At 34.2% G+C, this 21,934-nt stretch overlaps 1 protein-coding gene and 1 pseudogene across 1 annotated transcript in view; both read right to left on the minus strand.

Moving 5' to 3' along the window:
* Positions 1-21,934, minus strand: part of GRID2 (glutamate ionotropic receptor delta type subunit 2) — a 1,398,327-nt gene that overhangs the window by 1,143,577 nt on the left and 232,816 nt on the right. The gene's annotated exons all lie outside the window — the stretch shown is intronic.
* Positions 14,165-15,591, minus strand: LOC114220144 (trifunctional enzyme subunit beta, mitochondrial pseudogene; annotated as a pseudogene).

The raw sequence follows: 21,934 nt of genomic DNA on the forward strand, positions 1-21,934 counted from the left end.
CATCATATGAGTATGTTCCTATGCCAGGCATCCACACTGTTTTAGGTACTAGTAGTAGAAACTGAACTCAGATCCTAAAGAGGTTATAGTCTAGTTATAGAAATGATTAGATAGATAGGAAGGTAGGTAGGTAGGTCGGGAGGTAGGTAGGTAGATAGATGGCCAGCACTACAATGGCATAAGTGCTATAATCAAGAAATTAAGTGGATTAATGGGAAAAACCTACAATTTTGAAATGCTTAAATATTTTTTCTGTGAGATACAATAGTTTGGTCTTCTTAAATCAAATTATAAAGTAGGCAAATATTTAAAGCTTATAGCTCCTAATAAACATGAATTCAATAAACAGAAAATCTACTGAAATCATTTTGGATGAAAAACACACTAACTGACAGCCCTGATTCACATATTTTACAATACTGTCTAACTTTTTTCCAGCCTGGGATTTTTTCCTATAAACAAGCTTCAATTGTAGAGTATCCCTTCACCAATTTACTGCTATAAAATTAATGAATTCCTAACATAATGTTATCAAAATACTCACATGAAAGTAGTAACACAATTACATATTTAAAGAAGAAAAATAGGGCTGAAAGGAGTTCAGTAACTTATCAAAACCACATTCCTTGTCAAAACCATTCCCACATTTGTAGTTCAAAGTTAAAGTCAGATTCAAGTACAAAAACTAATAATTCCATAGTCTATATTTTAATGATCATAGCTTGCTGTTAGAACAGCAAATGTACTCTGGCATGGGATACCTTTCCTTCTTTTGATGAATCAACTCACAACCTACACTGACAACACAGGGTACATATTTTAGAACTTGGAATAATTAATTTATTTGTATCAGCAAAATATGCATTTCATAAACAGATACAAAATTTCAAATGGTCTGATTTTATTTTAACTACAACATATGTCACAATTAAGTATCTACATTTCAAATGCGTTGATTTATCCCTTTCATGTAAAGCTTCTGTTGCCTTGTGAATGAATGATAGAGATTTTTTTGGAACTTAAATTCATATTCTCAGCTGTTGATCAGGGATAGAATTCCACCAATTTTCTAAATAAATCACGCCCCTCTATTTCACTAAGAAAGTAATATTTTATATTACCTTGAATTTTATGAGTCCCTCAAAGTAAGCTATGAAATATAAGATACATGATTCTTAAAGCTAAATTATATTCTGATACTGAGCTCTATCCACAGACCGAAATAAAATTCCCAAACAGAAAGTATTACACCTCAAATCACATCACATTCATCCAGTCAAAATTCACCTCTCTGTCATTTCTCGTCAAGTGTTCCAACTGTACTTTAAGTGTCTTTACAACCTACAATCATTACATCTTGCCATACACTAATATAATGATTGTATGTCTCTCTTTTCCATGCTAAAGTCTGTCCTTGAGGGCAACACTGTTTTCTTAATCAAATTTGGACCTTCTATTTATTTGTGTATGCTAGCAAGTATTTAATGTCTATCACATAAAATTCATATTTTTACGACTATGTTAAAATTAGTTTTGGAAATGAATTTAGTTTTGCTTAACTCCTAAAGAGTTTTATTTTTCCCATGTAAAAGAAAGTCTAAATATTAAATGACACAAACATAGTTTCTGGCTTCACTGAATGTATAGTTTAGTAGTGAAGATAAGATAGTCCTATAAGTTCTTAAATACATAATAAAATGCAATGTACCCTATATATGATATTTGAATTAAACTTTATAGAGATTCAAAATGGTTCAGAGTTCATAGGTAGATCAGAGAATATTATGTGGATGAAGGTCATTTGAATTGGACCTTAAAAAATAGGTAGAATTATACATTATATGAGTAGAGGAAGGACATACTGAGAAAGGAACAAAGTAACAGAGGCAGAGAAATGGAAAAATTTAGTTGTGCATTGACAGAAGTTATTTCATGTATCTGGAGACTACTGGTCATGAGAAGCTGTAGAGAAGTAAGAATAATTGAGTAAGTTGGAGCCAGAGGGAAGATAATGAAAAATACCTGGCTAATGTGACACAATTATATTTAGGATGTAATTAATTTTACATAAATCTGAGACCAAAAATAATATGAGTTGACTGGCTTTACTCATTATTTATATGTTGAAAATTTGGTAAAGAAAAAGATCTACAATAATAGTACAATATCCTAAGCATTCACTAGCGAATAAAAAGCAAGAAGCATTGAAGTGTATTCTCTATACATGAATATTCTGAAGTTTGAGTATCAGTGTTCCTAATAGAATTATATTCCCAGATAGGTAGAAAACTTAGAATTATACGTAATTCTCCCCTGTTATGTTTTGCAAATGAAAATAGTAGCTCTTACAGAAAAATTACTCCTACTATTATTAGGCTTGTTAATAATTTTCACCCACTGTAAGCATAAAATCAATTTTCCAACCCAAGGATTCTTTAGTTTATATATTACTCACACCTTACTGAGGCAGAAAATTTGATAAACCTACCAGCTCTTGAAGGATACCACAAACAAGAAATGATGGGAAATGTGCTTCTAGTTATCAGAAAAGAGAACTGATTCCATTTCTTTGTAGCTTCTCATTTTTGGAACTTTCCAAAAGCTTAACTAAAGCACAGAATCCCAACAATATTACTCATTTTAATCATTAAACTGGAAAGGCGGGGGGGGGGTGCATAGTGAGAGGTTACAATTTAATCCTTTACAAAACCACGCAGATAAGGCTTATTCCATAGGCACTGGCACCAGGCAGTCTCAAATTCGTGAGAAAATGGTTGTATCAACTTCACAATTCTCTGTGCCAAAGAAAAAAGACAGTCAGCCTGGATAATTTAGAATTATAAATAAAATATTCACATGATTTATATTGATAAATATGAGTCTGTAAACCCCATAGCAGAATTTCATAGGAGAAAAGAACTATATATATATATGTGAGTCCTATATGATTATTGTACTCTGTTAGGCATTTTACATACATATCCTCTTTAAATCTTTACTAAAGTTCTATGAGGTAGATATTATGGATAACAAAATTGTGATTTAGAGAGCCAAAATGCAAATCAAGATTGGACTCCAAAGCCTAAGTTCTTCCCATTACAGCCAGTGCTTGTCTGTGTTCCTATATACCTCCAGATCTGGCACAATTAGGCATGGGAACTTGGCAACATCTGTCTGACCTGCAAGGGTATGGAAATAAAGCCAATGCCAAAAAAACCAATGCCAAAAAAATGAGAATTGACTAAAGCACTGTTTGGAACATAACTTGTAAAAATATTTATAGCAACATGCAGTGTTTGCCTAACTTTAATGAAATACCTATCATTAGGTTAGTTGTAAAGTTATGATACTTATCCTCAAATTGAGAAAAAAAATTAATTATGTTCACTGTTAATTTGATATTGTACTAATTAGCACTGGAAATTATGAGAATATTGCAGTAGCATTTAAGTGTCATTCAGTGCCCATTAACCTGAGAGAAAACTAAGTAATTTCATTTACAGCCTACAGAGTTAAACACAAAACTGAATTTTTCCTGTTTGTCATTGCAATGGCCTCAGTCTAAGTAAACTCAACTTGTTCTTTCCAAAGAGATTTCATGTTGTTACAGAGGAGAGAACTCACAAATGAGGCCCTCCAGGCAGAATGAATCGCTAGACTAATTGTGAGAAATGGATCCAAAGCAAAAAGAATCTTCTTTGAAACCTTTAATCCAAACATTGTCAGAGTTAAAAAAAAAATGTGTATCTAGATAAAATGAAATTACTCATCTGTACTTTTGAATATGCCTATTTAGGAGAGTTCACTGTTTGTGTTAAAGTGTACCTTAGGTCTATTCACTTGCTTTCTAGAGAACATAAAACTGCTCACAAAAATGGTTTTATAAATATTTTGAATTATCAAACTGCCAAAGTCATAGCACCACTAGAAAACTGTGATCTTCTAGGTATGTATTAGGAGTAACATGAATGATAATCATATTTTCTGTATTTGAAATAATTGAGGATGAATATATCTGTGAGGTCATATAAACAATCCAAAAAGCCACAAACTCTCAGTAGTATGGTTAATGTAACAAAAGAGTGACAAAGAGCACCCAAAATTGGGAATTCAAAAAACGCTATTTCCAATGACTGTAATAGCTTCATATTTTTTACATCTTAAGTGGTGAATACTGTTTCTGAATGTAAACAAAATAATGTATCCAAACTATGAAGCTTTGCTCAGACTGAACTCATCTTCCTATACCTAGAGTGTGTAAGATTGTACTGAATAGTTAAGATTCACATGACATATTTCCTGCCTCCACAAAGAATATACCAAGCCCCATGAAACAACTGAACTTCAGAACCTCCTGGGAAACAGAATGTGGAAGAAGCATATTAACCTATTTGTGTTACCTACTCTGTGTGAAATACTTCCAATTTTGCCAAAGACAAAACAGAAGGAATTAGAGAAATGAGATTATCATGAGATTAGTTAGTAAACCACAAAAGTAAGGAAGTGATATTTGAAGTAAGTTTGTAATAGATAAGTGTCTGGCCCACAAACCTATAAATATTTCTATTTCTCCAGCATTTCTCATGTATGTTCCATAGGAAGTAATAGTTATTATATAAAATAAAGATGTGGTTTTGTAGAAGTTTAAGAAATGTGGGGTTAAAGAAGATGAACAAACTTTAATGAAGGACTTTCCAAAGCTTTTGATATGTCAATATTCTTTTTAAGCATCCAACAGTGAGGTAGAATGTGTGACATTTTCCAAAATCATTTCACTTCAGAAATCCCATTTCAAATGGGGATAGTCAAAGAACATTTTGGAAAATACTGTGCTATCCTGTGCTATCTCTACCACAAGGTATGGGCAATATCCAAAAAAGATTTCAAAGGAGGGTGTGATTCACCAGAAGTAGAGTAGAAAAATTAGAGTTATGGAGAAGGAGGCGTTGTACAAGGTCTTGAAAAATAAATAGGATTTAAATGAGTAAAGAGAAGATGTTCCAGGCAGGTAAAGGAATGTAGACAAAGGCATGGACTGACACTACATCTTTGTGAAACGTTAATCAATAATGGACTAAAAAATATTGCAAGGGGCTTTAGCATCATGTAGCTCACCCCCAAACCAATATGGAATCTCCTGTTGCTTAAAGTTCAGGATGTGGGCTGGGGAAAAAGAATAAGACCACCTTGGAAGGGTGTGGCCAGATTATAAAAAGCTTCAAAAGAGAGAGGAACAGAATTACTATTCATTAACCTCATTAATAAAATCCATCTGACACGTGACCCCCTCTGACATGCTGAGGTTATAGGATGTGTGTGAGGAGAAGGATGCCCATAGGGAGGTTATCTCCAGAACATGTGAGTAGAGATTCGATTCTGGACCAAACATATGTCCATACTAGGAGTCCATCTGCCTCTTGCCAAGCATGTTCCCCTCTCCTGTCTTCTCCACCTTTTTCCTTCATCAGAACTGTACCATTTTGGATCATACAGTAAATAAGCACGAGACCTACCCCTCACTTAGAGCTCCTAATACGTCATTTCTTTCAACATGTCATTTGTTTGTCAACAATATAAGGCCAAATATAGTCTACTAATACAGATGTTAGGAAAATACAAAGAAAAATTCTTTGAGAGTATTAAGAGTGATAATTTTTTATTCTTTTTTGGTTTCTAATCAAATTGCAAAAAGCTTATTATTGGTAAAAACTTAAAATTAATTACCAGGTAATGATGATATTTCTCACATGCATGAGCACTGTGCAATCCTTGTGAATTAGGATTGGGGCTCTGGGGTTCAGTAACTATTAACAGCTCCTCCTCTTATTTATACACAAACCTGTCCCTTGAGTAGTTATATTGTTAGCAAGGTAAAAATGTGGAATTGATTCCTATTTTAATATATGAATTGGTAATTACTTATGTAGAAATATTGGATCTTTCCTCTAGTTTATGCATAGCCAGCCATCTTAATGGGATTATCTTCACCCTATATTTGGTTATTTTGACATAAACCTTTCTTTGATTATGCTAGACAAAAAAGTGTTTGGTAAAACTGGTAAGAATAATAATAAGAACAAGAATGTCTTTCTCAGAGTTAGACATTGATTGTGGTCTCAGTAACCAGCTTATAATACTTGATAGAATGTCTAAATACAACACATACACTCTTTAAAAGCATGTTAGTAAATGCTATGTATAACATGAGCATATGAAAATATATTTGTATAATATTTACCAAACTGTTGATATACAGGAAGATTAAATTAAGCAACACAGGAATAATTTACTTACAGATTATGGATGGTATACTATAATGGAATTATACTATGGAGTAAATAATGAAACAAAATGTTCCTAGAAGATTTTATAAAAGGTGCACATAAATTAAGTTGAAAAAAGAAAAACAGGTAATGGTAAAATGAATATGGAATAGGTTTCCAGCCACAGTAAATTTATTAAAGGTTTTACTCAGCTCTTAAGAGATATAAAACCAGTCATTGTTTCATCTTCTGTTGACCTCTGCCACAAATATATTTGAAATCAATTGCTCCAGGGGCACTATCAGTGCTAGTAATGGACTCATTATTTCCATCCATCTTGCAACAAATATTTATTAAATGTGCCCTACAAGTAAAGCTCAGTGATGTACACTGCGAATACAAATGCCTCAAGAATTTATGATCTGCTAGTATGCAGATAGATAACCTGTCATAAAATGTAGTATCTGATAGTGCCTTTGATAAAAACACAAAGAAACAAAAAACAAAGGCTTACTGGAGAGATCAGAAGTGGGAGGATTATAACTAGTTGAGCTCACTGGGAAAGTCTTGTTGGAGAAGGCAGCATTTGATTGGGGATTTGAAGAATTAGATTTTTAAAGAATTTTTGAAAGGTAGGGAGAGTGAATTTCAGGTGTAGTAAATGCTTCTTCCATTACTGTAAGAAAATAGTGCTTCTAGCACTTACTATTAGAAAAAGAGAGTGCAAATCCTTACCACAAGTTTCATGAGAGCTTAATTTAGGAGTCTGGTCTTTTTTTAAAAAAGTAAGGGATGGGATGGTATTGAAGTGTTTTGAAAAGGAGAATGACATCTTCAGAATACAGCCTGTTCATCCCCATGGCTATAACCCAGCCAGTGTCTCCAGCATCTACATGGATAGGTACACAAAACCTCTAACTGATCTGTCTTTCCTTCATTCTTTCAAACCATGTGTGTATATATCATGGTATTGTAAAAAATGATGGGATTTTAAAAGATGATATCTATGATGTTCCACCTCATTTCCAGGGAGCAATGTTATGAAATGCCAAGAATTTTGGAAAGGGCTGGCAAAATAGAGGAAACTCTATTGATTCCAAAACTATAATGAATCCTTCAGGTTGTGATTTTGTACTCCATTCTCAGATTTGTATTGACAAAGCATAGACTGACTATAAGAATACCATTAAAAATTATTCTGGTTCTGTGATTCTATGCAAAATATATGCAGCATATTTTTGATGACTGCACGACATTAAGGTTCCTTAGAGTGTAGCAAGTATGCATATACTTACAATGAATACTGACAATTTGGTTTTATTTCAGCTAAGAGAAGCCTGCTGCCTGTTGAAGCATGTTCCCCTATAAAGAGGCCCATAAGGCAAGGAAGCGATGCTCCTAGCCAACAGCCAGTGAGAACTTAAAGTCTGCCAACAGCCTGGTGAATGAGCTTGGAGCTGGACCTTCCCTAAATAACTGCAGTGCTGGTCTGCATCTTGGTTGCAACCCTGTGAAGGACCCTGAACCAGTCACCCAGCTAAAAGTACCACTTGGATTCCAGATCCACAGAAACTATGAGATAATAAATGTTTGTGTTATAAGCCATTAAGTTTGGAGTAATTTGTTAAACATCAGCAGATTACTAATATATTGCAAAAATTGAAGAAAATAACAATCCAATGGAAATTAGCTTAAATTGTCCTTTATTTCAAATAAAACCTACTTTTGTAATTAAGTATGATGATTTGTTAAATTATTGAAGGGCAAATGTATTTACATATACTTTATATTATCTAAAATATGCTTTTAATTTTTAAATTAAAGCTTTCTTGCATCTGAGAAAGAAGAATCAATCCTTAATTATGCAAGTTATAAAAAAATGGGCATTACTTTGGAAAATCTTTAGCATATATAGTGATCTTTCCTTTTGTTTTGTTTTATTGTTGTTGTTATCAGAATGTGGCACCTTTTCAGGGAAATCCTGCTCAAGAAGCCTTTATGCTCTTGGCCCTTTTTCTCACCTTAGAACATAGAAATGGTCCACAACCAAGCCTTTCTCACTGGATCAATTTTCCCTATAGGTCACATCTCAACTTAGATTTGAGTTCCTCTCAGGTTCCACTGTCATGGGTCAGAGAGGCCAAAGAATTTAAATTTTTGAAGTGAGGTGGAGAAGAAGAATAGATCCTTATAACCTAGGGACTCTGCAGCAGTCATCCCTGAGGACCAACTGCCAAAGAATTTAGAGCTCACTGTGGCAGCCTCTAACAACTGAGAGAAAAGTGAGAAGGGTGAAATACAAACTTCTGCTAGAAAAAAGAAATCAAAATAATAAAAAAGCTTTACAGAAGTGAGGAGCATCTGTGGTCCAATATGCAACATCACACCCCTGATATTTGAAGATAACTCCATTCTCAACATGGCTGGGAAGCCAAATCTCAAATCTGAGAAGACAGGAAATGTGAAAAACCATCTTTACTTCTGACAAACCACAGATGAGAAGATAAAAAGCCTCCCAAACTTGCCAAAATGCAATTAAGTAAATTTCATCCCAATATTTTAGGAAGTTCTTCTTTATTTTTCTTCATTGCCAAACTCCTATAAGATATAATTCATGACAAATGCCTTCATATTCTCACCATCGTTTCCCTCCATTTCTTTTACAATCTGGTATCATTTTTAACACCACTGAAATGGGTTCTCACTATCTTCAATGAAATTAAAGATAAGCTTCTTATTCTCCCAAATATTATTTGAAATTTCTGGAGCTTTGACTCTGAAATTATCTCCTTCATCTTCAAACTGTATAGTTTTTTTTTTCTTTTTTTTTTGTGTGTGTGATTTGAGTTATCCTCCTATATCTCTAGTTACATTATGTCCTACCGCTACTTGACTTCAACCAAAACCCTAACTGCAGATATCTCTCGTGGCTTAATCTGACCTTTTATTTTCTGCTCTCTCTCTCTCGACATTCAGGCTCTCAGACAAACCATGCCTTCCACACCATAAGGATACTGAAGATATTCTGACTCCTCAGTTTAGCATTTGAGACTCTGCTTTCTCTAATAAGTTAAGGTAATTATGTCTCCAAATTTCTCCTCATGCAATTCACATAACTATATCCCACTTTCAAAATTATCCCTTTCTCTCTGCTTTTGAAAAATACCTCCTGTTTTTATATCCCTTAATTTTATGAGGCAATTTAATCTTTGCTGTCTTTTTTTATTTCGTAAGTGTACTCACTGACTCTTTTTCAGACAAAAAAATCAATCTACCATAATTTGGTCAGTTGAAAACAAAGGACAGGAGGTGATAAAACTGAGAACCAGGGGTATAAGAAAAGTGTCCGAGATGACACAAATATGTAATGGAAGAGTTAGAAGTATACTAGATCATCAGCCTCCTGATAGAAGAAAATTTATACTGATCATTTATCTGAGTGGTTACTGCCAGTATATCTACTTTTATTATAACTTCTTTTTGCATATTAGTCCACTATAACAAACAAAATATTTTGCATAAGGTAAAGTGAAAAATGTCCCATGTATAGGCTTTATTCCATCAAAAATTATATTAGTTGTAAATAACAATATCCAAGAGTCAGGATGACAAGCAAATTACCTGCTTAAATTATCTCAGCACTGATGTGTTTTCATGTCTCTAACATAAACTTTCCTAAACAAAAATTTCCCATTTTCTAATTTTGCCTACGAATTTGGAACAATTTTCTTTATTATGCTTTTATACTTGTACAGAACTTTATACATTTCAAAGGGCTTGAGAAAATTCGAAAGTCAGATTTCATGTGATATTTATTACTTCAGAATAGATTCTTTGTTGTTTTCTAAACCGTGTTACTCCTTCCATTTTCTGTATCATCTTTCTCATAAAGTATGTCACTACAGATTTCCCCTCACATTAACTGACATACTACTTATGTTAAGGTCTAAAATATTAGTAGCAGCATGGCATTTACCTAAGGGCACATTACCTATTCATTGGCTGCTTCCCTGCCAGGGACACCCTCCTGTATTATCAGTCCTTGTTTTTCTTTTAATTGATTTGTCAGTATATACGCACCCCGCTCTTTCATTGTTTTAAATTTTTGAGCAAGTCTACTCACAAAAGCACACATTCTGACCTACCTTGTGGTAAACTCATTGGAGCAGAGCTAGTTGGGTATAAAAAGGGGAGAGACTGGAGTTGTTCAGTTGTGCCTCAGGCAGGTCAGTGAGTCTATATAATTCCAAGGTGAAGAATTAAGTAGCCTATTATGTTGTCATTCTAAATAATGCTCCATGTTCTCTAATCCAACTTTCATCACTAATAAAGCTGAAATTAAGTCTCCATTTTTCCAGGACATTATTTGTTGGTCCCTCAAACCTTCTAACTCCCTATGTGTTATTGTAGAAGCTCTCAACCTTTCCTTCAAATTCTTAAAAGTCATCCTTCTTGTTGAACTTTAGAATCTGTTTCATCATACCTTAAGAGAACTTCCTCTCAAGCAACCCTTACATTCTCCCTCGGATTCAGGCTCTTCCTTCTCTTTGTCCATCATTTATTTCACTAATTCCTAACTCACTAATATGAATCTTTATTCCCTGTATCTACTCGACACTATTCTGGTGTTAAACATTCACTGTCACTATGTCCTCTTGAACCACTCCTTTTTTAATCCATTGTCCTTTCTCTGATTGCCACAATTTTACTGCACAACACTATCAAATGTCACAAATAATCTCATTATAAAATTCTATTTCTTCAGTTCCCACTTTTCTTGGCTTCTCTGCTGTTAGTGTGGACTCGTGTTCTTTCATTGCCTTTTCTTCATAGGTTTCTAGGATACTACCACTATTTTCTTTTCTTTCTCCTTTTGTCCATTCTGCATCCCAGTGTACAGACTCTTTCACGTCCAGTCTGGTCTCTTCAGTATTGCATCAGATATCTGATTCTTCTTCATACTTCATACTAAGTGCTGCTAACTCAAAGTATATGATGCTAATTTTTCTCCTAACTTCAGTTTGAATCTTTTTTTTATTATTATTATGTTATGTTAATGACTATACATTACATCATTAGTTTTTGAGGCAGTTTGAATCTTCTTTCATCTCATATGCATCCAATCACCTCAAAATCAACCTGACCCAAACTGAAATTGTCAATGCTTTCTCCAAAACTGCCCACCTCTTAATGTTGCTACTATCATTTTGTCATTGCCTCAAGTTTAAAATCATAGTGGCCTTTTCTCTTTTCCTCTCTTACTTTCTATTTGATAAAGACCCAACCCTTATATTTCTTACTTCGTATGTGTTACTCATAAGTATGAACACTTCTGCATTCCTGTCAGCATCCTCCCAGCCCAAACCCTTCTCATTTCATGCTTGGACTACTGCAGCAGTTTCAGCCTCTGGCCCCACCAATGTAAAATATGTATAATTGCCTGATATTATGATTATGTTGTTTATGTTTGTACTAGTGTCTTATGATTTATAAATTCCTTTTTCTTACTATGTAAGTCCATTCATTTACTTCCAATACCTCTATTAATGCTTGGACATTCATGTAAGCAATAAATGTTTATTGCGTAAATGAATGATTAAATGAATGAATAAAACTAATTTAATCCTTCCAGGTATTGAGATGTACAACTTGTCTGTCACTAAGATAATGCAGGTATCCTTAGTGCATTTTATAGATGACAAAATTAGTTTTAGAGAAGTTAAATGGCAATGCTACAGACTACTAAGGGGCAGATTCTAGGCTAGATCCCATTATATATGACAATGTTTTATATCTCTTTACACATAATAGTTCTCATACTATATTTCAATATTTTAAGCAAAGTTTCATGACATTAGTACTGTATACAGATAAGGGAATATATATATTTTTGATTTGATATATTTTTTATTTGAACAAATATATATATGTTTGATTTCAAGATTCTTTGTTATTTGTTGGTTTACAAATAACACAGTTAATCACTTAACCTCTCTGGACATCATCATTCATAAAACAAAAATGGTAAAATCTATCCTTCCCAGTTCACAGAGGAAGAAAAGTCTGGCATATGAAAGTCTAAGATATAAAGAAGTATGCATACTGTGTTATGAAATTTGTTTCCAATGATCTCCATTTGACATATTTGATGAAAAAGACAAAACCAGGATCATAAAATTATTTTTTTCATAAAATTATTTTTTAACTGTCTTAGGAAAGTTGACTGATTTTTAAATGAAGTTTTTAAATTCTGAGATTAGTCTCTGTAATGTAACTGGCCTGACACTAAACTACACGCATTTTTATACTGTTTAAATCCTGATGCAATCTTTTTCATATGAATACTGTTTATCTTATCATAATGAATTCAGTTCAAATATTAAATTTTTGATGTGGATAGAAGAGATAGCTCTAAAGTAAGGAAACCCAAGAACACAGGACTATTTGAGTCTACAAGCTCCCAATCTTTCTTGAGTTTGGCACTTCGTAGTGTTACTGATTCCTCTTTTTATTTCATCATAGTTATGATGCATGTAAAGTCTTTTTATTAGGTTCTTCTCAGGGCTGTAAAATACCCTGAAAGTACGAAGGTGCCCTCAATTAGAGAGGCTGCGAAAACAAGGATTCCAGAGCAAGTTCTTCACAGCCTCAGACAGAGAGATCTTCTAAATTGGTCTGCATATTTTTAGAATAAATAATCATAAATAAATATGAGTTACATTTATACCCATAGGAAAGTCAGATTATATTCAAGCTTTAAAAGAAAAGTGTTGCCTCTAAATCTATTCAACCTCTAATGAAGAGATTTTGTTAACATTTAATGGTAGGTGTCTAATGAACATCTGTGGAATACAGACTTAAAAGAATGAGTTGACAGTTCTTAACATAAGATCATAAACTATATATGTGTTACAAAGTTCTTCCTTTTGTAAATAAGAGTTATCCTACACCTCACAGATGTTCATTACATATTTCATAAATACTCTAAAGACACAAAATATAATTTATGTGTTCATATTTAGAGTTTCCTAAATTTCATCAAAAACTAAAAACTGGATTCAAGAGTATAGGTCTTGATTATAGTCATGAAATACTGATAGGAAACATTTTTATATGCTATCTATCTTTTGGCATGGTGAAAATCACTGCTTATCTACATACTGTATGCATATCAATGTTTTGTGCTGGCAATTTACATAAAATATAAAATATTTAACTTTCTCACTGTAATTTGTGGTGGTTTCATTAGGAAATTATCATTCCTAAAATATTTCATTTTATTTAAAGAATCCTTTTTAATATTATATAGGTATCTCTTGAGTTTTTCCCTCCAAAGAAACTAAAGAACAATGGAATAGTATATCCTGTTTTTGTTTTTGTTTTTCCGATACTTTCTCACTTTATTAAGGTTAACAGGGTACTTACACAACTAAACATTTACTGTAAGTTGTCAGGAACATTTAAATTCTGAATTATCTTTCCATAATTAAGTTTCTTTAGGCACATTGGTTTGTATTTTATAGAAAACACTTGTCTTTAGGTCACAAACAGGAAAGAGTATAATTTGCAAATGTTATAAAGATGACTCCAAATCTCAGCTAACCTCTTTCCCAAATTGCAACTCTTAGTATTTAATGAAAACAGAGACCAAAAACTACTGCTTAAACATTGTCACTGTGTGATTCTGGTGACTAAGAAATCCCTGAAAGAGCAGTAAGCCACGATTTCTGGAAAGCTCAGAGCACTAGCAAGGTTTCATTGCGAAGTATTTGACAGAAGGCCATGGGTCGTGTTTTCCTAAGAGGAGCTAGGAGCTAAGGATGTCATTTAGTAATGCATTGGAATGGCATTGCCTAGTGCGAGTGTTGCACAGAAACTCCAGGTCATCTCTTCATTATCTATTATTTTGGATAAGCTTCCACAATCATAGCATGGCCCTGCCCACCAGCAGCACAGGCAGCCACTAAACCATACTGGCCTCCCTCCTTCCGCAATCTGTTGGCAGCTGCCATGACCAACCAGCAGCCAGTAGCTCCAAACGGGTATCCCAGGGATAGCGATCACCCCAGTTGTTGAACTTCCCCAGAGGAGGTGACCCAACCTTGGTTTTTCTACCCATGTAGTTTTGTGCAAACCAATCAGAATCCATGGCTTTAAAATTAGCCAAAATCTGACCTGAGAATGCTTCATGAAATTCAAAAGCATCAATATCATTCATTGTTAATCCTGCCTTTTCCAGAACTTTTGGAGTAGCATATGTTGGTCCAAGTAAAAGTTGATCTTTTGGATCCTTAGACTCATAGACAAAATCCCTCAAATATGCCTTCGGCTTATAACCCATGGCCAGAGCTTTTTCCTCTGCCATAATCAGCACTGCCGATGCACCATCAGTCAGGAAAGAAGAATTTGTAGGTGTCAACGTGCCATAGGGCTTGATGAATGCAGGTCTTAGCTTGGCCATCTGCTCCAGAGAGGAAGGACGAATGCCATTATCTTTGGTAACTGTATCTTTTCCTGGTACTTTGAAGGGTACAACATCAGAAAGGAGTCCTTCCTCCTGTGCCTTCTTGGCCAGGCTATGTGAACGCAGGGCATACTCATCCTGGTTCAATCGAGAAACAGCGAAGGCAGCAGCCAGTCGGTCTGCAGAGTGGCCCATGGTCTCACTGGTGGAGAACTCAGCCACTGCAGGGAGCTCAGGTGATAGTAAATTCAATCTGAATTTCAAGATTAAAGACAATCGCTGACCCAGGGTCTTGGCCTTATTGAGCTCAACCATCATTTTCCTCATTTTCCTTGAATGACGAATAGGGATGTCAGACATTAACTCTACACCACCTGCCACGACCACATCATACTGCCCAGAAGCGATCAAGCCAATACCTGTGGTCATGGCTTGGTTGGCAGAGATGCAGGCCATGGTGAAAGTGTGAGCAGGAGTCCTGTCAGAGAAGCCAGCTCCGAGAGCAGCCTCTCTAGCCACATTGCTAGTTTTCACTTCCCGTATAACTGTGCCAAAGATGATATAATCAACAACATCCTTTGGGACACTGGTCCGATGCAGCAAACCCGAAAGTGCTGCTCTAGCCAAATCACGTGGCATCAGGTTCTTATACAAAGTGCCTGACTGCAAAAATGGAATGCGAACACCATCCACCACCACGATATTCCTTATGTTGGGTTTAGCTGTTTTCTTTGATTTGGTCTGGGCAGCTGGGGCAGCTCATAGCTGGGAGGAACAGCTCAGAGGTCTTACAGAAAATCAGAGGGCCCATTTTGATGTATTGGGAAGATTTTTACATGTGTAAGTCAAGATGCAAGTCATTCTGAAATCTTAGCTCTGTTCTCTTGAACTCCCGCAGTAGACACGGAAGGTTTTGGAATAGTATATCTTGTTAAGAGAATAAAGAATTATTTGATCCATTAGCATGTCTTCTTGAGTTGTTATAGTTCATATAGGCTATACAGAATATCAAATCCCATATATGGACATGACTAGTTGGTTTTTAAGAGGAATTGGGGGTATCCTTTTGTAAGCTATAAAAATATGCATGTACATATGTATTTTAGGAACAACTTATGTGTAAACTAAACTGCAAGTCATCATCTTTCTGAAATGCAGGTCATACAGAAAATAAAAATGCCTTAAATTCTAGGTTTTCTTTTCCTTTTCTTTTTTTCTTAAAGATCTCTGACTAAAATGTTTCTTAGATTCCTTAAATTTGAATAGTCAGTCAATGACATTTCTCATTCAATGGCATTGATAGATCCTGTATCACTTAAGAATCACAGTTTAGAAAAGTTTCCAAGACAAGGATGTGCCAAACTGTTGGAAGTGTGTGTGATGCATATGAATGTAGTGAGTGAAGAAAGACAAAAATGGGATTCATTCACATGGAGAGGAGATGATTTAATATGAATAGAAATGGTGGAAAGGTATAGTAGAAAAATCCCTTGGTTTGACCATAACTCAGTTGTGATACTTATGATGATATGGTACTTACCATTGCTGGGCCTCAGTTTCTTCATTTTTGAAAAGTCAATAATGCCTTTTGAACTTAAATGTATAACATTTGTGTTATATTCAACAGATACTTGAGTATCTGCTATGAGCCAGATTCTGTGTTAGATGCAGAAAATACTTCAGTGACAAAAATAAACATGTCCCTCACTTTTGATACATAAAATTATGGGAGACATGGTAAAGTACAGATAGCACTACAATGCAGAATATAATTACTACAGTGAATAAAGGGTACTATGCATGCAAACTGTTGACACTTGGTTCAACTGAGGAGACAGGAGATCTTCCTGTAGGAGGTGCCTACAAAGATGAAAGTTGCAGGATGGCACTAGGGAAGAGTCAGTGGGGAGAAGAGGAATATGTTGACTCAAGAGACAGATTCCACAGAACTTAATGATTAGCCAAGTGGGGGAATAAAGGGCAGGGAAACACTGAGGAGGTTTTTCCAATCTCTAATCATGATATCTGCATGAAGAATAGGAAAATTCATGAATTAGTGGGTTAGGAGAAATCTAGTATGGAATTGGATATATGTATCTAAAGAAAATAAAGACTAAGTCTGAGCTAGAAGTGTCATTTTAGGAGCCTCCAGCAAATATAGGGTCATGAAGTCCATGGGAATACAGAAGATTACCCTGAAAATGCCTGTGGAATAAGAAGGAAGGAGGATTTATGTCAGAACCTGAAGAATACTAACACTGAAAGGATGGAAAAGTGAACACTCTGAAAGGACATAGAAAGAATAGGATGAAAGAAGAAATGAGGAGAAGGCAGTGTTATGGAGACTAAGGAGAACATTTCCTGATTATAGAAAGTGAACACATACCTTTTTCTTACACAAAATATTTTATATAAAATATCAAGTATGACAAAGACTGAAAAGCACTCAACTGATGGGGTAACGAGGAGTCTTCTGGCAAGACTGGCAATTGTGAGAGAGGGGCTGACTGAAGAAACACAGGTTAACAAGTCTCCCAGAATGATGTCAGTGGACAGGAACACAGTGTCCAAGGTCAGTTCTTTCCTGACATTTGCTTGTGAAAGGAAGAAAGGTTAAGCCTCGTGTAATATGGGGAAGGCTTAAATCTTACACAGTGTGGAGGTGCTCCCTGCTCTTCCTCATATAGAAGTAAGGTTATATTAGAGTAAGGTTTTCTCATTCCTTTACTAGATATGAAAAAAAAAGGTCTTTTCCTTTTTTAGTCCAGAATTGTAACAAAAAAAGAATATACTGACAGTGAAGTTGTTACATGACACAATAAGCCACAACAGGAGTTCACAACACATTAGGAGCTAGACAAGTTTGATTCAGAGTCCAGTTCTCTTCCCCAAGGCTTAATACACATCACCCAATGCAAATAATTATGAATGAGTGGATAAATCTCTGTCACTTCTCTATCCCCTTGTTTAGTCATTATTAATTACAATTACTTAAGTGCCAATTCTGTCTTGATTAAAAAAAACAAAAAACAACTTAATACCAACTAGTTAAGATACAGCTTCAGATAAAACTTAAATTTTACTTAAGTGTAGATATATTTATTTATATATTCCTGACTTCTTAAAAAACATTTTTGTCCTGAGTAAAATTAAATGACTATAACCAAATAGAATACTTACAAAGCATGTCATTGAATAACGGATACTATGGCTAATTCCTTCTAATTACCTAAGTGAATTCAAATAATTAACTTAACAAAATTGGATTTAATGCTTTAAATTTTTTCTTGCTTTTTTACTCTCCAATTCTCAAAACTACCCTATCATCATTGAGATCTCTAAAGTAATCATGGCAATAAAATCACATCTGTCAATGTATTATTCCATGTATTTGAAAAAGATACTTGCAATGCAATGTATAAAACATTTTTTTAGATATTTTCTGAAGTTTAAAATTGGTGTGACATTTTCTCATTAGAGCTAATCTATACTGGATTATTTGATAAAGGTGTCTTTTTTTGAAGGGGGAGACCAAAATATCTTTACTCCCATCATCTATCATTAGTTCTTTCCTACCTTCACAAAATAAGAGCTTCCTATCAAATTTTATTATCAAATTTGATGAAATTCAAGGAGTCTGATTCCTGCTATATGGGGGCATGGTGCTGAGCCTATAGATGTAAATATAAGGAAGACATGGAACTTATCCTCCAAGAGAAGTACACCTAACTCAACATACTCATTTTATTTTATCTATAATCCTGATTTTGCCCCTTCCATTTTTTTATGCTTCTGAATACTGCTTGTGAACAGGGTAAATTTCAGAGTCTTATATTATTCCAACTGTCCTTCCGTCCCCTGTACCTTTCTGGATTTATCCTGTTTTTGTTTTTGTTTTAGCGTTCCTTATTGTCTGAAATTCAGGAGAATTCAGGTAATTTAAATAATTTTTCCATTTAATTTTGTTTGTTAAAATTCATTTTAACTATATCTTGTTAATTTTCTCCTTTCCTTAGAGATCTGAATTATGTCATCATGCAGTTACTTCCACAGAGGTTTTCATTATTTTCATAACCTCAATTAATTCTTCCCTACCTATTGTAGGATCAAATTATGTGTGAGAACAAAAAAGTTGCAAGCTGTGAATGCATGAGGTATAGTGGCATATAATGAAAGCAATGAACTAGGCAAAACAAAGGAAATCAATTCCCCTTCAGAGCCCTTAACTATTACCCCAAATAACAATAAAAGCTAAGTGCTTGATTTTCCAGGTTTTTTAAAACAAAACTTTAAAATGTTTTTCAGAGTTTTTTTGTTTTCTTTGTTTTTTGCTTTGTTACTTTGCAAGTATATAAATTGAAAATGTCACAAAGTCATCTACTTTCCAAGAAAACCTCTCTCTGTTTGGTAAAGTATTAGAATTTTAAGACATTTTTAAATTTCATGGATTTAAAATTGTTTTTGATTTTTAAATGTTTTTAAAGAACTGATATTTTTAGAAGATAAAATATCTTTTAAAGTATGTTGAGTACTGTATTTGTACTATGAGAACTGTACCTATAAAGATTCACTCCTAGTACTATCATAATTCTATGTCTGACTGTATATATTCAGTAACATAGATTTTATTGTTGTTCATTATTATAATTAATAACTATCATTGGTTAAAGGCTTATTATGTGCCAGACTTCACTAAGTGATATATATCTATATATCTTACACAGTGAATATATATGTATGTACTTAAATAATAATCTGCATGAAGTAGTATTTTCTCCATTTTACACATGAGAAACAGGCTCATAGCTCATTATTACTTAATTATCCAAAATAAGATAGAGTATGATAAAATCCAATGTTAAGATACTAAAGCTGTCGATTCAAAGTTATAGACCCATTTATTTTTGGAGCAGTAACTCTCAAAGAATACTAGATTAAGATTCAGAAGACTTTGGTTCTAGTTCTGCCTCAGCTACTTAGCTTCCAGCCTTCCTAAACTGCATAGCTGAGAGACTCAGGGACAATTCTGACCTTGGTGCAAGAGGAATTTAAGGGTTTTTAGACCAACTTTTTGGGACATAGCGCTAAGCATCCTTGTTGACACTAAACTTGTGCTAAACTTCTGCAAATTGGTTATATAACCTGTTCTCAAGGTCAAGGCTTCCCTGAACATAATGAAATTCACTACTGATTATTTTCTTCTGTAGGTTAAATATTATATTATGAAAAAAGCTAGGAATCTTGGGACACCTGGATGGCTCAGTCGGTTAAGTGTCTGCCTTTGGCTCTGGTCATGATCCCAGGGTCCTGGGATCGAGGCCCACATCTGGCTCCTTGCTCAGCAAGGAGCCTGCTTCTCCCTCTGCCTGCAGCTCCCCCTGCTTGTGCTCTCTCTGACAAATAAATAAAAAATAAAATCTTAAAAAAAAAAAGCTAGAAATCAAAAGCCAACCTTTTTCAACTCAAGTTTGCATTTCCCAGTAGTTTAAATTGTACTTAAGTGTAAGAAATGCACAAAGGGCTGTCCCAGTCGTTTCTCATTTTTTTAAATCCCTGTGTTAGGTTTGGTCATGAAAACATGAGTATACTCACACATACACACACATTCATCAACATTATTCTAAACAAGAGAAGACCTTCCTTTTTAGTTACCCAACACATGGTCGCACAGTGAAATAAATCTGTTTTATGAGAAAACTGGTAATGTCATAATGCCAGTCTGCAAAACCATTTTTATGGGTCATTGCCTTTCTTTCCATGTACTAAAGATCTTGTTGAACACACAGCATGATGGGTAAAAAGTCTGATAATCAAAGGTCATGTAAAAGGTCAAAGTCATAAAGTCGGTTTCTCTTCACAGATTTTTAAAAAATATTACCTATAGTAAATTACCATTTACATAAATGTGTAAGTCAAGGGGAAAGGTATCTCCTTAATGGGTGAATATAGAGTCAAATCAACTAGGTTAAACAGCTTTTCAATATTGTGCCAGATATAAATGATATGGCTCTTTAGTGAAAAAGTAGATTATAATAGAGAAGCTGGTCCCTGACATATCTGAAACTTAAAAAAAAGTAAATGATGTAAAAACAATATTTTTAAAATTTGACCAATTGAAGAACATCTTTTGAGATGCCCCTACAATAAAATGGTATCAAGGAAAAATAAATTTGTAAACAGTTCTAATAACATTTCCTATTTGGAGATTCATATTTTATGTAGTGTATACCCAATACTCTGAGAGTCCTTGAAGGATCTGAAGACTTTGGAAGAGGACCATTTTGAGCTGGTCTGCTACATATGAAAGTGCACAACCAAGTGAATCAAAACCCCTATTTATCCATGTTACATAAAAAAGAAAAAAAATCATATTCAAAATAATATATTCATTATAAAGATTCTCAAGTTCCACAGAAAGTAGAAAAAAGAAAACATCAGAGCATTAAAACAAGGCAAAGATTAAAGCAGTTTACTACATTATCATAATGCAAGGTAACACAGGAAACAATATGGTATGACTCACATTTATATAAATGTAATGTTTGCATTTTACATAAAGAATGAAATATTTACATTGACTTTTATATTTTTATCTATTATTTATTTTTAGAGAAAGAGAGAGAGAGAGCAAGCATGGGGGAGAAGGGACAGAGCAGAGGGAGAGAGAAAATCCCAAGCAGGCTCCACACTCACTGTGGAACCCAACACTGGGCTTGATCTCACAACGCTGAGATCATGACCTGAACTGAAATCAAGAAGTCAGATGCATTATTCATGTGTAGATTTTATCATCAGATCTGCTGATGATGGAGATATAATAATAATAAATAAATAATCCAACAGATTCTGTTTCAACCATCAAAGGTATTTTGATAAGCGTTCTTCACATATGTGATTTTGATGTTAAAACTTGTAAATTCTGGAACTTGAACTCATATGCTTCATATCAGCAACTTTAAAGAATGCCAATTCAAGTATGGATAAATATTCAGGCAACACTTTTTCATTGCACATAACAAAATCTAGAAGCAAGCTTTAATGAAAAATCAACCTGAGGTTTTAAATTTAACCTGAATTCACTGGACCTATATTTTAAAGCATTATGCTAATTTCATTCTACTCTCAGGTGTGACCTTGAGCAAGAGAAAACTGGAATAAGAAGAATTACCTTGCTCAGGATAGCACTGCTATGATATTCATAGGCAGT

Source organism: Eumetopias jubatus, unplaced genomic scaffold (genome assembly GCF_037043125.1).
Source record: "Eumetopias jubatus isolate StellerSeaLion01/CBP00866 unplaced genomic scaffold, mEumJub1_p1.0 scaffold_2, whole genome shotgun sequence".
Lineage (NCBI taxonomy): Eukaryota > Metazoa > Chordata > Mammalia > Carnivora > Otariidae > Eumetopias > Eumetopias jubatus.